The sequence below is a fragment of the Pleurodeles waltl genome, unplaced genomic scaffold, assembly GCF_031143425.1.
Source record: "Pleurodeles waltl isolate 20211129_DDA unplaced genomic scaffold, aPleWal1.hap1.20221129 scaffold_68, whole genome shotgun sequence".
NCBI classification, from domain to species: domain Eukaryota; kingdom Metazoa; phylum Chordata; class Amphibia; order Caudata; family Salamandridae; genus Pleurodeles; species Pleurodeles waltl.
This window is the reverse complement of record NW_027150389.1, coordinates 3,317,176-3,332,500: the sequence shown is the minus strand read 5'-3', so window position 1 is coordinate 3,332,500 and position 15,325 is coordinate 3,317,176. Positions and strand designations below refer to the sequence as shown.

At 51.9% G+C, this 15,325-nt stretch overlaps 1 long non-coding RNA gene across 1 annotated transcript in view; it reads left to right on the top strand.

Moving 5' to 3' along the window:
- LOC138279159 (uncharacterized) overlaps positions 1–15,325 on the top strand; it is a 331,260-nt gene that overhangs the window by 15,360 nt on the left and 300,575 nt on the right. Inside the window, exon 2 of the long non-coding RNA XR_011200870.1 lies at positions 6,588–6,637. This is a non-coding gene — a long non-coding RNA (uncharacterized lncRNA). The remainder of the gene's footprint in view (positions 1–6,587; positions 6,638–15,325) is intronic.

The following is a 15,325-nucleotide window of genomic DNA, read 5'->3' as shown; positions in this document are numbered from 1 at the left end:
CAGATATACTAAATATAAAGGTACTTTATTTTTATGACAACATGCCAAAGTATCTCAGTGAGTACCCTCAGTATGAGGATAGCAAATATACACAAGATATATGTACACAATACCAAAATATGCAGTAATAGCAATAGAAAACAGGGCAAACAATCTATAGTCACAATAGAATGCAATGGGGGCACATAGGAATAGGGGCAACACAAACCATATACTCTAGAAGTGGAATGCGAACCACAAATGGACCCCAAACCTATGTGACCTTGTAGAGGGTCGCTGGGACTGTAAGAAAACAGTGAGGGTTAGAAAAATAGCCCACCCCAAGACCCTTAAAAGTCGGTGTAAAGTGCACCTATATTCCCCAGAGAGCACAGAAGTAGTGATAGGGGAATTCTGCAAGGAAGACCAACACCAGCAATGCAATAACAATGGATTTCCTGACGAGAGTACCTGTGGAACAAGGGGACCAAGTCCAAAAGTCACGATCAAGTCGGGAGTGGGCAGATGCCCAGGAAATGCCAGCTGTGGGTGCAAAGAAGCTGCAACTGGATGGTAGAAGCTGTGGATTCTGCAGGAACGACAAGGGCTAGAAGCTTCCCCTTTGGAGGATGGATGTCCCACGTCGTGAAGAGTCGTGCAGAGGTGTTTCCGTGCAGAAAGACCACAAACAAGCCTTGCTAGCTGCAAGGGTTGTGGTTAGGGTTTTTGGATGCTGCTGTGGCCCAGGAGGGACCAGGATGTCGCCAATTGCGTGAGGAGACAGAGGGGGCGTCCAGGAAGACAAAGAGCCCACTCCAAAGCAAGCAGCACCCGGAGAAGGGCTGGAACAGGCATTACGAAGTGGAGTGAACTGGAGCTCACCCGCAGTTACACAAGAGGGTCCCACGACGCCGGAGGACAACTCAGGAGGTCATGCAATGCAGGTTAGAGTGCCGGGGACCCAGGCTTGGCTGTGCACAAAGGAAACCCTGGAAGAGTGCACAGGAGCCGGAGTAGCTGCAAAACACGAGGACTGAAGAGTCACTGGACTGTGGGAGTCACTAGGACAGAGTTGCTGAGTTCAAGGGACCTCGCTCGTCGTGCTGAGAGGAGACCCAGAGGACTGGTGATGCAGTTCTTTGGTGCCTGCGGTTGCAGGGGGAAGATTCCGTCGACCCACGGGAGATTTCTTCGGAGCTTCTAGTGCAGAGAGGAGGCAGACTACCCCCACAGCATGCACCACCAGGAAAACAGTCGAGAAGGTGGCAGGATCAGCGTTACAAGGTCGCAGTAGTCGTCTTTGCTACTTTGTTGCAGTTTTGCAGGCTTCCAGCGCGGTCAGCAGTCGATTCCTTGGCAGAAGGTGAAGAGAGAGATGCAGAGGAACTCTGATGAGCTCTTGCATTCGTTATCTAAGGAATTCCCAAAAGCAGAGACCCTAAATAGCCAGAAAAGTAGGTTTGGCTACCTAGCAGAGAGGATAGGCTAGCAACACCTGGAGGAGCCTATCAGAAGGAGTCTCTGACGTCACCTGCTGGCACTGGCCACTCAGAGCAGTCCAGTGTGCCAGCAGCACCTCTGTTTCCAAGATGGCAGAGGTCTGGAGCACACTGGAGGAGTTCTTGGCACCTCCCAGGGGAGGTGCAGGTCAGGGGAGTGGTCACTTCCCTTTCCTTTTCCAGTTTTGCGCCAGAGCAGGGCTGGGGGATCCCTGAACCGGTGTAGACTGGCTTATGCAGAAATGGGCACCATCTGTGCCCATGAAGGCTTTTCCAGAGGCTGGGGGAGGGTTCTCCTCCCCTGCCTTCACACCTTTTTCCAAAGGGAGAGGGTGTAACACCCTCTCTCAGAGGACGTCCTTTGTTCTGCCATCCTGGGACAAGCCTGGCTGGACCCCATGAGGGCAGAAACCTGTCTGAGGGGTTGGCAGCAGCAGCAGCTGCAGTGAAACCCCGGGAAAGGTTGTTTGGCAGTACCTGGGTCTGTGCTAGAGACTCGGGGGATCATGGAATTGTCTCCCCAATGCCAGGATGGCATTGGGGTGACAATTCCATGATCTTAGACATGTTACATGGCCATGTTCGGAGTTACCATTGTGACGCTATACATATGTTGTGACATATGTATAGTGCACACGTGTAATGGTGTCCCCGCACTCTCAAAGTCTGGGGAATTTGCCCTGAACAATGTGGGGGCACCTTGGCTAGTGCCAGGGTGCCCACACACTAAGGGCCTGATTATGACCCTGGCGGACGGCGGAGGCCGTCCGCCAAGGTACCACCGTTGAATGACCGCACCGCGGTCAAAAGACCGCGGCGGCCATTTAGACATTTCCTCTGGGCCGGCGGGCGCTCTCCAAAAGAGCGCCCGCCGGCCCAGAGGAAATGCCCCTGCAACGAGGACGCCGGCTCAGAATTGAGCCGGCGGAGTTGCAGGGGTGCGACGGGTGCAGTTGCACCCGTCGCGTATTTCAGTGTCTGCTTAGCAGACACTGAAATACTTTGGGGGGCCCTCTTACGGGGGCCCCGCGGCACCCCCTACCGCCATCCTGTTCCTGGCGGGCGAACCACCAGGAACAGGATGGCGGTAGGGGGTGTCAGAATCCCCCATGGCGGAGCAGCAAGCTGCGCCGCCATGGGGGATTCTAAGGGCAGCGGTAAACCGGCGGGAGACCGCCGGTTTGCCTCTTCTGACCGCGGCCGAACCGCCGCGGTCAGAATGCCCTGCGGGGCACCGCCGGCCTGTCGGCGGTGCTCCCGCCGACCCTGGCCCCGGCGGTCTTAGACCGCCGGGGTCAGAATGACCCCCTAAGTAACTTAGCACCCAACCTTTACCAGGTAAAGGTTAGACATATAGGTGACTTATAAGTTACTTAAGTGCAGTGGTAAATGGCTGTGAAATAACGTGGACGTTATTTCACTCAGGCTGCACTGGCAGGCCTGTGTAAGAATTGTCAGATCTTCCTATGGGTGGCACAAGAAATGCTGCAGCCCATAGGGATCTCCTGGAACCCCAATACCCTGGGTACCTCAGTACCATATACTAGGGAATTATAAGGGTGTTCCAGTATGCCAATGTAAATTGGTGAAATTTGTCACTAGCCTGTTAGTGACAATTTGGAAAGAAATGAGAGAGCATAACCACTGAGGTTCTGGATAGCAGAGCCTCAGTGAGACAGTTAGTCATAACACAGGTAACACATACAGGGCACACTTATGAGCACTTGGGCCCTGGCTGGCAGTGTCCCAGTGACACATACAACTAAAACAACATATATACAGTGAAATATGGGGGTAACATGCCAGGCAAGATGGTACTTTCCTACAACAGCCAAGACTGGATCCCCGTCACTCTAACCTGCATTGCACAACCTTCTGAGTTGTCCTCCGGCATCGTGGGACTCCCTTTTCTGACTTCGGGTGCACTCTGGTTCACTTTTCTTCCAAGTGCCTGTTCAGGTACTTCTGCAGGTGCTGTCTGCTTCTGTGAGGGCTCCCTACGTTGCTGCCCGTCCCCTCTGTCTCCTCATCCAAGTGGCGACATCCTGGTCCCTCCTGGGCCACAGCAGCATCCAAAAACCCTAACCGCAACCCTTGCAGCTAACAAGGCTTGTTTGCGGTCTTTCTGCGTGGGAACACATCTGCTAGCTTCATCGCCACGTGGGACAGCCATCCTCAAAAGGGGAAGTTCCTAGTCCTCTTCTTTCTTGCAAAACTGAAGGTTCTTCCACCAGGTGGCAGCTTCCTCGCACCCGCAGCTGGCATTTCCTGGGCTCCTGCCCACTCTCGACACTGTCGCGACTATTGGACTTGGTCCCATTGTATTACAGGTACTCAGGTCCTGAAATCCACTGTTGTTGCATTGCTGGTGTTTGTTCTTCCTGCTATCATGACTTCTGTGCTCTTTGGGGGTAGTAGTAGCACTTTACACCGACCTTTCAGGGTCTTGGGGTGGGCTATTTTTCTAACCCTCACTGTTTTCTTACAGTCCCAGCGACCCTCTACAAGCTCACATAGGTTTGGGGTCCATTTGTGGTTCGCATTCCACTTGTGGAGTATATGGTTTGGGTTGCCCCTATACCTATGTGCTCCTATTGCAATCAATTGCAAGTTTACACTGCTTGCATTACTTTTCTTGCTATTACCTGCATAATTTTGGTTTTTGTACATGTATCTTGTGTATATTTGCTATCCTCATACTGAGGGTACTCACTGAGATACTTTTGGCATATTGTCATAAAAATAAAGTACCTTTATTTTTAGTACTTCTGTGTATTGTGTTTTCTTATGATATTGTGCTTATGACACCAGTGGTATAGTAGGAGCTTTACATGTCTCCTAGTTCAGCTGCTTTGCCATAGTTACCTTCTATCAGCCTAAGCTGCTAGAAACACTAATAAGGGATAACTGGTCCTGGCACAAGGTGTAAGTACCTCTGGTACCCACTACAAGCCAGGCCAGCCTCCTACAGGAAGGGCAGAGTAATTCTGGTGAGCTCTTGCATTTATTATCTGACAAATTCCCCGGAGGAGGGACCCTAAATAGCCAGAAAAACAGGTTTGGTTACCAAGAAAGGAGGATTGGCTACCGAGAAAGGTAAGAGCCTATCAGAGGGGGTCTCTGACGTCACCTGCTGGCACTGGCCACTCAGAGCAGTCCATTGTGCCCCCAACACCTCTGAATCCAAGCTGGCAGATGTCTGGGACACACTGGAGGAACTCTGGGCACCTCCCCTGGGAGGTACTGGTCAGGGGAATGGTCACTCCCATTTCCTTTGTCCAGTTTCGCGCCAGAGCAGGGCTGGGGGATCCCTGAACTGGTGTAGACTGCTTTTTGCAGAGATGGGCACCATCCGTGCCCATCAAAGCATTTCCAGAGGCTGGGGGAGGCTACTCCTTCCCAGCCCTGACACCTTTTTCCAAAGGGAGAGGGTGTAACACCCTCTCTCAGAGGAAGTCCTTTGTTCTGCCTTCCTGGGCCAGGCCTGGCTGGACCCCAGGAGGGCAGAAACCTGTCTGAGGGGTTGTCAGCTGCAGCAGCTGCAGTGAAACCCCGGGAAAGGTGGTTTGGCAGTACCCGGGCTCTGTGGTAGAGACTCGGGGATCATGGAATTGTCTCCCCAATACCAGAATGGTATTGGGGTGACAATTCCATGATCTTAAACATGTTACATGGCCATGTTCGGAGTTACCATTGTGACGCTATACATAGGTAGTGCACGCGTGTAATGGTGTCCCCGCACTCAGAAAGTTCGGGGAATTTGCCCTGAACGATGTGGGGGCACCTTGGCTAGTGCCAGGGTCCGCACACACTAAGTAACTTGGCACCCAACCTTCACCAAGTGAGGCTTAGACATTTAGGTGACTTATAAGTTACTTATGTGCAGTGAAAAAATGGCTGTGAAATAACGTGGACGTTATTTCACGCAGGCTGCAGTGGCAAGCCTGTGTAAGAATTGTCTGAGCTCCCTATGGGGGGCAAAAGAAATGCTGCAGCCCATAGGGATCTCCTGGAACCCCAATACCCTGGGTACCTAAGTACCATATACAAGGGAATTATATGGGTTTACCAGTGTGCCAATGAGAATTGGTAAATTTAGTCACTAGCCTGCAGTGACAAATTTAGAAAGCAGAGAGAGCATAAACACAGGTTCTGGTTAGCATAGCCTCAGTGATACAGTTAGGCACCACACAGGGAACACATACAGGGCACATACTATGAGCACTGGGGTCCTGCCTGGCAGGATCCCAGTGACACAGGGGCTAAAACAAACATACATACAGAGAAAATGGGGGTAACATGCCCGGCAAGATGGTACTTTCCTACAAGCCTTAGTTAGTTATGGGGCTCCTTACTAGCAGACCTCCTGGAACTACAGCTGCTTGAAGCTGCTTGACCTTCCTTGGTATGGGGCTCCTTACTGGCAGATCTCCTGGAACTACAGCTGCGCGGAGCTGCTTGGCCTTCCTGGGTATGGGACTCCTTACTGGCAGATCTTCTGGAACTACACCTGTGCGGAGCCTTAGTTGGTTATGGGGGCTCCTTACTAGCAGATCTCCTGCAACTACAGCTGCTTTGAGCTGCTTGGCCTTCCTGGGTATGGGGCTCCTTACTAGCAGATCTCCTGGAACTACAGCTCCTTGGAGCTGCTTGGAGCCTTACTTGGTTATGGGGGCTCCTTACTAGCAGACCTCCTGGAACTACAGCTGCTTGGACCTGCTTGGCCTTCCTGGGTTATGGGGTTCCTGGGTTATGGGACTTCTTACTAGCAGATCTCCTGGAACTGCAGCTGCGCAGAGCTGCTTGGCCTTCCTGGGTTATCGGGGGCTCCTTACTAGCAGATCTCCGGAAGGTCATCGGGGTCCCGGCTCTCTGGAGAGTCAGGGGATGGACCTTGCTTCTTCTGTGTCTTACTTTTGACTACTCCATCACTGGTATTCTGCCTTTTCAATGCTGTTCCTTTATTTTCCAACAATACTGCATCTAAATCAGCTCACATGGAATCACATCGCGCGTAGATGCTTCTTGTAGAACACGTCACTGTCGGTAAATACACTAATTGCATCTTTTCCATCCCTGTGCCCATGTCTGTGTCGGCGGCTCCTGAAGGATTGGGTTTGCCTGCAGTCGATGACCCCGCCTTTGCTCCTACGCGAATGGTATGCATTTTACATTCCAATTTTACTTTAATGATGTTCTTCTGCTGTTAAACTAATGATCTCCATCCATGGTGAATGCATATGCGCTGAGGTGCTGCCCGCCTGCGGGGCTCCTGGGGATGTCTGGGTGTGTGCGGGTGAGTTTTGGGGCTCCTGGGGATGTCTGGGTGTGTGTGCGGGTGAGTTTTGAGGCTCCTGGGGATGTCTGGGTGTGTGTGCGGGTGAGTCTTGGGGCTCCTGGGGATGTCTGGGGGTGTGTGCGGGTGAGTCTTGGGGCTCCTGGGGATGTCTGGGTGTGTGTGCGGGTAAAAATGTAAATGTAAATGTAAATTAGCACTTGTATAGCACACTACCCACCCGTTAGGGTCTCAAGGCGCTGTACTCATACCGCTATGGAACCCCTCCTGGCTTTTCCCTGTGAGGTGCCCACTCCTGAGCACCCCCAGGGTGAAGCCAGGTATCCAAGCGCTGTTGGGGCCGTTGTGGAGATTAAGCAAGCTATTGCCCAGAGTTGCAGAGTGGGACCCATGAATTAGATTAGGCACCGAGGAGAGAATTATCTGGTCAAGGGGAATTGAGCCCAAGACTTGCCGAAGCGGGACTTGAACCCTGGTCTTGAGCCAGATCTCTGCTTCAGGGTCTGCCGCTCTAACCATTGAGCCACACTTCTCCGGGTGAGTTTTGGGGCTCCTGGGGATGTCTGGGTGTGTGTGCGGGTGAGTTTTGAGGCTCCTGGGGATGTCTGGGTGTGTGTGCGGGTGAGTCTTGGGACTCCTAGGGATGTCTGAGGGTGTGTGCGGGTTAGTCTTGGGGCTCCTGGGGATGTCTGGGTGTGTGTGCGGGTGAGTCTTGGGGCTCCTGGGGATGTCTGGGGGTGTGTGCGGGTGAGTCTTGCACAAAGGGCCTCAGCACAAGAGTCCTGCAGCAGGAGGCTCTGGAGCTACTGGTAGCTCGCCCCTACTTGAAGGAGCTCTCCTGAATTACAAGCTGGTGCTGAGTTGAATTAATATATGTACAGCAAAAATAAAAGACTGAGGGCCTCATTACTACTTCAGCAGTCTTTCAAAAAGACTGCTGAAGCCGCGGGCGCCACTATACCACCAGTGCTGGCGGTTTTGGTGGCTCCCTATTATGAGTTTTCCCCTGAACCAGCGGAGGGAAACAGCGTTGTTTGATGTGCAGCGGGTGCAACAGCACCCGACGCGCATTTCACTGCCCGAAATGCGCGATGGGGCTGTGCCTGGAGCACCCTGCACTGCCCATGCCAAGTACATGAGCAGGGCAGGGGCCCTCAGGGGCACCCGAGTTCCACTTACTGCCAGCCTTTCCATGGCGGTGTGGCTATGGAGAGATGAGAGCCGCTGTTAGGGGGTGAGAGATGGGAGGCGCTGTTAGAGGGTGGGAGAGGACCTGAGCCCAAGGATGACCAGTGTCTTCACTCCCTCCCCCGCTCCTTACACCAAGAAAGAACCAGTGCTGGGTCCTGGCAGCAGGGGGTGCTGGGAAGCCAACGCAGACCTGGCAGCACCCATAGGGAACATAGCAAGTAAGTCTCACCACTATATTGGGCTTGGAGTGCCCCCCCAAGAAAACATGGAACAACAATGACACAAATGGAGCATTTCACAACACATTTTTCATTATGTATTCGATTGTGTTAGTTTTTAAAGCACAGTAAATGATAGCCTTAAATAGCACCAGGATACAGCAATCTTTACTGGGGCTCTTCACTGACCCGCTTACCATCACCCTCTGACAGCGCCTCTCATCTCTCACCCCCTAACAGCGCCTCTCATCTCTTCATAGCACCTCTCATCTCTCCATAGCCCCTCTCACCCTCTGACAGCGCCTCTCATCTCTCAACCCCTAACAGCGCCTCTCATCTCTTCATAGCACCTCTCATGTCTCCATAGCCCCTCTCTCACCATCTAAAAGAGCCTCTCATCTCTCATCCACTAACAGCGCCTCTCATCTCTCCATAGTCCCTCTCATCTCTCCATAGCCCCTCTCTCACCCTGTGACAGCGCCTCTCATCTCCCACCCTCTGACAGAGCCACTCATCTCTCCATAGCCCCTCTCCCACCCTCTAACAGCGCCTCCCATCTCTCACCCCCTAACAGCGGCTCTCATCTCTCCATAGCCCCTCTCTCACCATCTAACAGAGCCTATCATCTCTCACCCCCTAACAGTGCCTCTCATCTCTTCATAGCCCCTCTCTCACCATCTAAGAGAGCCTCTCATCTCTTATCCACTAACAGCGCCTCTCATCTCTCCATAGTCCCTCTCATCTCTCCATAGCCCCTCTCTCACCCTGTGACAGCGCCTCTCATCTCCCACCCTCTGACAGAGCCACTCATCTCTCCATAGCCCCTCTCCCACCCTCTAACAGCGCCTCCCATCTCTCACCCCCTAACAGCGCCTCTCATCTCTCCATAGCCCCTCTCTCACCATCTAACAGAGCCTATCATCTCTCACCCCCTAACAGTGCCTCTCATCTCTTCATAGCACCTCTCATCTCTCCATAGCCGCTCTCTGTAGGAAAGTACCATCTTGCCTGGCATGTTACCCCCATATTTCACTGTATATATGTTGTTTTAGTTGTATGTGTCATTGGGACCCTGCCAGCCAGGGCCCCAGTGCTCATAAGTGTGCCCTGTATGTGTTACCTGTGTTATGACTAACTGTCTCACTGAGGCTCTGCTATCCAGAACCTCAGTGGTTATGCTCTTTCATTCTCTTTCCAAATTGTCACTAACAGGCTAGTGACCAATTTCACCAATTTACAGTGGCATACTGGACCACCCTTATAATTCCCTAGTATATGGTACTGAGGTACCCAGGGTATTGGGGTTCCAGGAGATCCCTATGGGCTGCAGCATTTCTTGTGCCACCCAGAGGGAGATCTGACAATTCTTACACAGGCCTACCAGTGCAGCATGAGTGGAATAATGTCCACCTTATTTCACAGCCATTTACCACTGCACTTAAGTAACTTATAAGTCACCTACATGTCTAACCTTTACCTGGTAAAGGTTGGGTGCAAAGTTACTTAGTGTGTGGGCACCCTGGCACTAGCCAAGGTGCCCCCACATTGTTCAGGGCAAATTCCCCGGACTTTGTGAGTGTGGGGACACCATTACACGTGTGCACTATACATATGTCACGACATATGTATTGCGTCACAATGGTAACTCCGAACATGGCCATGTAACATGTCTAAGATCATGGAATTGTCACCCCAATGCCATCCTGGCATTGGGGAGACAATTCCATGATCCTCGAGTCTCTAGCTCAGACCCGGGTACTGCCAAACTGCCTTTCCCGGGGTTTCACTGCAGCTGCTGCTGCCAACCCCTCAGACAGGTTTCTGCCCTCCTGGGGTCCAGCCAGGCTTTGCCCAGGAAGGCAGAACAAAGGACTTCCTCAGAGAGAGGGTGTTACACCCTCTCCCTTTGGAAAAAGGTGTTAGGGCTTGGGAGGAGTAGCCTCCCCCAGCCTTTGGAAATGCTTTCATGGCCACAGATGGTGCCCATTTCTGCATAAGCCAGTCTACACCGGTTCAGGGATCCCCCTGCCCTGCTCAGGCGCGAAACTGGAAAAGGAACGGGGAGTGACCACTCCCCTGACCTGCACCTCCCCTGGGAGGTGCCCAGAGCTCCTCCAGTGTGCTCCAGACCTCTGCCATCTTGGAAACAGAGGTGCTGCTGGCACACTGGACTGCTCTGAGTGACCAGTGCCAGCAGGTGACGTCAGAGACTCCTTCTGATAGGCTCCTTCAGGTGTTGCTAGCCTAGCCTCTCTCCTAAGTAGCCAAACCTCCTTTTCTGGCTATTTAGGGTCTCTGCTTTTGGGAATTCCTTAGATAACGAATGCAAGAGCTTATCAGAGTTCCTCTGCATCTCTCTCTTCACCTTCTGCAAAGGAATCGACTGCTGACCTCGCTGGAAGCCTGCAAAACTGCAAGAAAGTAGCAAAGACAACTACTGCAACCTTGTAACGCTGATCCTGCCGCCTTCTCGACTGTTTTCCTGGTGGTGCGTGCTGTGGGGGTAGTCTGCCTCCTCTTTGCACTAGAAGCTCTGAAGAAATCTCCTGTGGGTCGACAGAATCTTCCCCCTGCAACCGCAGGCACCAAAGAACTGCATCACCGGTCCTCTGGGTCTCCTCTAAGCACAACGAGCGAGGTCCCTTGAACTCAGCAACTCTGTCCAAGTGACTCACACAGTCCAGTGACTCTTCAGTCCAAGTTTGGGGGAGGTAAGTCCTTGCCTCCTCACGCTAGACTGCATTGCTGGGAACCGCGTGTTTTGCAGCTACTCCGGCTCATGTGCACTCTTCCAGGATTTCCTTTGTTCACAGCCAAGCCTGGGTCCCCGGCACTCTAACCTGCATTGCACGACCTCCTGAGTTGTGCTCCGGATTCGTGGGACCCTCTTGTGCAACTTCGGATGAGCACCGATTCAATCCACATCGTAGTGCCTGTTCCGGCACTTCTCTGGGTGCTGATTGCTTTTGAGAGGGCTCTTTGTCTTGCTGGACGCCCCCTCTGTCTCCTCACGCAATTGGCGACATCCTGGTCTCTCCTCGGCCACAGCAGCATCCAAAAACCCTAACCGCGACCCTTGCAGCTAGCAAGGCTTGTTTGTGGTCTTTCTGCACGGAAACACCTCTGCGCGACTCTTCACGACGTGGGACATCCATCCTCCAAAGGGGAAGATTCTAGCCCTTGTCGTTCTTGCAGAATCCACAGCTTCTACCATCCAGTGGCAGCTTCTTTGCACCCACAGCTGGCATTTCCTGGGCATCTGCCCACTCCCGACTTGATCGTGACTTTTGGACTTGGTCCCCTTGTTCCACAGGTACTCTCGTTAGGAAATCCATCATTGTTGCATTGCTGGTGTTGGTCTTCCTTGCAGAATTCCCCTATCACTGCTTCTGTGCTCTTTGGGGAACTTAGGTGCACTTTGCACCCACTTTTCAGGGTCTTGGGGTGGGCTATTTTTCTAACCCTCACTGTTTCCTTGCAGTCCCAGCGACCCTCTACAAGGTCACATAGGTTTGGGGTCCATTCGTGGTTCGCATTCCACTTCTAGAGTATATGGTTTGTGTTGCCCCTATCCCTATGTGCCCCCATTGCATTCTATTGTGACTATACATTGTTTGAACTGTTTTCTATTGCTATTACTGCATATTTTGGTATTGTGTACACATGTCTTGTGTATGTTTGCTATCCTCATACTGAGGGTACTGTAGGAGGCTGGACTGGCTTGTAGTGAGTACCAAGGGGTACTTACACCTTGCACCAGGCCCAGTTATCCCTTATTAGTGTATAGGGTGTCTAGCAGCATAGGCTGATAGATAATGGTAGCTTAGCAGAGCAGCTTAGGCTGAACTAGGAGACGAGTGAAGCTCCTACAGTACCACTAGTGTCACTTGCACAATATCATAAGAAAACACAATACACCGATATACTAAAAATAAAGGTACTTTATTTTTATGACAATATGCCAAAGTATCTCAGTGAGTACCCTCAGTATGAGGATAGCAATTATACACAAGTTATGTGTACACAATACCAAAAATATGCAGTATAGTCTTAGAAAACAGTGCAAACAATGTATAGTTACAATAGGATGCAATGGGGACACATAGGGATAGGGGCAACACAAACCATATACTCCAAAAGTGGAATTCGAACCATGAATGGACCCCAAACCTATGTGACCTTGTAGAGGGTCGCTGGGACTAATAGAAAATAGTGAGGGTTAGAAAAATAGCCCACCCCAAGACCATGAAAAGTGAGTGCAAAGTGCACCAAAGTTCCCCAAAGGACAAAGTCGTGATAGGGGAATTCTGCAGGAAAGACACAAACCACCAATGCAACAACGATGGATTTCCAAACAAGGGTACCTGTGGAACAAGGGGACCAAGTTCAAAAGTCACAAGCAAGTTGGAGAGGGGCAGATGCCCAAGAAATGCCAACGGTGGGTGCAAAGAAGCTGCTACTGGACAGTACAAGCTTAGGATTCTGCAGGAACGACAAGGGCTAGAAACTTCCCCTTTGGAGGATGGATCCCCCACGCCGTGGGAGTCGTGCAGAAGTGCTTTCCTGTGGAAATACAGCCAACAAGCCTTGCTAGCTGCAAATCGTGAAGTAAGGGTGAAGAGTCACTGGACTGTGGGAGTAACTTGGACAGAGTTTCTGGAATCAAGGGACCTCGCTCGTTGTGCTGAGAGGAGACCCAGAGTACCGGTAATGCAGTTCTTTGGTGCCTGCGGTAGCAGGGGGAAGATTCCGTCGACCCACAGGAGATTTCTTCGGAGCTTCTAGTGCAGAGAGGAGGCAGACTACCCCCACAGCATGCACCACCAGGAAAACAGTCGAGAAGGCGGCAGGATCAGCGTTACAGAGTTGCAGTAGTCGTCTTTGCTACTTTGTTGCAGTTGTGCAGGCTTCCAGCACGGTCAGCAGTCGATTCCTTGGCAGAAGGTGAAGAGAGAGATGCAGAGGAACTCTGATGAGCTCTTGCATTCGTTATCTAAGGAATCCACAGAGACCCTAAATAGCCAGAAAAGAGGGTGTGGCTACCTAGGAGAGAGGATAGGCTAGCAACACCTGAAGGAGCCTATCAGAAGGAGTCTCTGACGTCACCTGGTGGCACTGGCCACTGTGAGAAAGTAGCCTCTTTCTAGCCTTGTTACCCACACTTTTGGCCTGTTTGTGAGTGTATGTCAGGGTGTTTTCACTGTCTCACTGGGATCCTGCTAGCCAGGGCCCAGTGCTCATAGTGAAAACCCTATGTTTTCAGTATGTTTGTTATGGGTCACTGGGACCCTGCTAGTCAGGACCCCAGTGCTCATAAGTTTGTGGCCTATATGTATGTGTTCCCTGTGTGATGCCTAACTGTCTCACTGAGGATCTGCTAACCAGAACCTCAGTGGTTATGCTCTCTCATTACTTTCAAATTGTCACTAACAGGCTAGTGACCAATTTTACCAATTTACATTGGCTTACTGGAACACCCTTATAATTCCCTAGTATATGGTACTGAGGTACCCAGGGTATTGGGGTTCCAGGAGATCCCTATGGGCTGCAGCATTTCTTTTGCCACCCATAGGGAGCTCTGACAATTCTTACACAGGCCTGCCACTGCAGCCTGAGTGAAATAACGTCCACGTTATTTCACAGCCATTTTACACTGCACTTAAGTAACTTATAAGTCACCTATATGTCTAACCTTTACCTGGTAAAGGTTAGGTGCAAAGTTACTTAGTGTGAGGGCACCCTGGCACTAGCCAAGGTGCCCCCACATGGTTCAGGGCCAATTCCCTGAACTTTGTGAGTGCGGGGACACCATTACACGCGTGCACTACATATAGGTCACTACCTATATGTAGCTTCACAATGGTAACTCCGAATATGGCGATGTAACATGTCTAAGATCATGGAATTGCCCCCTCTATGCCATCCTGGCATTGTTGGCACAATTCCATGATCCCAGTGGTCTGTAGCACAGACCCTGGTGCTGCCAAACTGCCTTTTCAGGGGTTTCACTGCAGCTGCTGCTGCTGCTGCTGCCAACCCCTCAGACAGGTTTCTGCCCCCCTGGGGTCAAGCCAGGCTTGTCCCAGGATGGCAGAACAAAGGACTTCCTCTGAGAGAGGGTGTTACACCCTCTCCCTTTGGAAAATGGTGTGAAGGCAGGGGAGGAGTAGCCTCCCCCAGCCTCTGGAAATGCTTTCTTGGGCACAGATGTGCCCAATTCTGCATAAGCCAGTCTACACCGGTTCAGGGGACCCCTTAGCCCTGCTCTGGCGGGAAACTGGACAAAGGAAAGGGGAGTGACCACTCCCCTGACCTGCACCTCCCCTGGGAGGTGTCCAGAGCTCCTCCAGTGTGCTCCAGACCTCTGCCATCTTGGAAACAGAGGTGCTGCCAGCACACTGGACTGCTCTGAGTGGCCAGTGCCACCAGGTGACGTCAGAGACTCCTTCTGATAGGCTCCTTCAGGTGTTAGTAGCCTATCCTCTCTCCTAAGTAGCCAAACCCTCTTTTCTGGCTATTTAGGGTCTCTGTCTCTGGGGAAACTTTAGATAACGAATGCAAAAGCTCATCAGAGTTCCTCTGCATCTCTCTCTTCACCTTCTGCCAAGGAATCGACTGCTGACCGCGCTGGAAGCCTGCAAAACTGCAACATAGTAGCAAAGACGGCTACTGCAACTCTGTAACGCTGATCCTGCCTCCTTCTCGACTGTTTTCCTGGTGGTGCATGCTGTGGGGGTAGTCTGCCTCCTCTCTGCACCAGAAGCTCCGAAGAAATCTCCCGTGGGTCGACGGAATCTTCAACCTGCTACCGCAGGCACCAAAAAGCTGCATTACCCTTCCCTTGGGTCTCCTCTCAGCACGACGAGCGAGGTCCCTCGTATCCAGCAACTCTGTCCAAGTGACTCCCACAGTCCAGTGACTCTTCAGTCCAAGTTTGGTGGAGGTAAGTCCTTGCCTCCCCACGCCAGACTGCATTGTTGGAAACCGAGTCTTTTGCAAATACTCCGGCTTCCGTGCACTTGCGGCAGAAATCCTTTGTGCACAGCCAAGCATGGGTCCACAGCACTCTAACCTGCATTGCATGACTTTCTAAGTTGGTCTCCGGCGATGTGGGACTCCTTTGTGCAACTTCGGCAAGCACC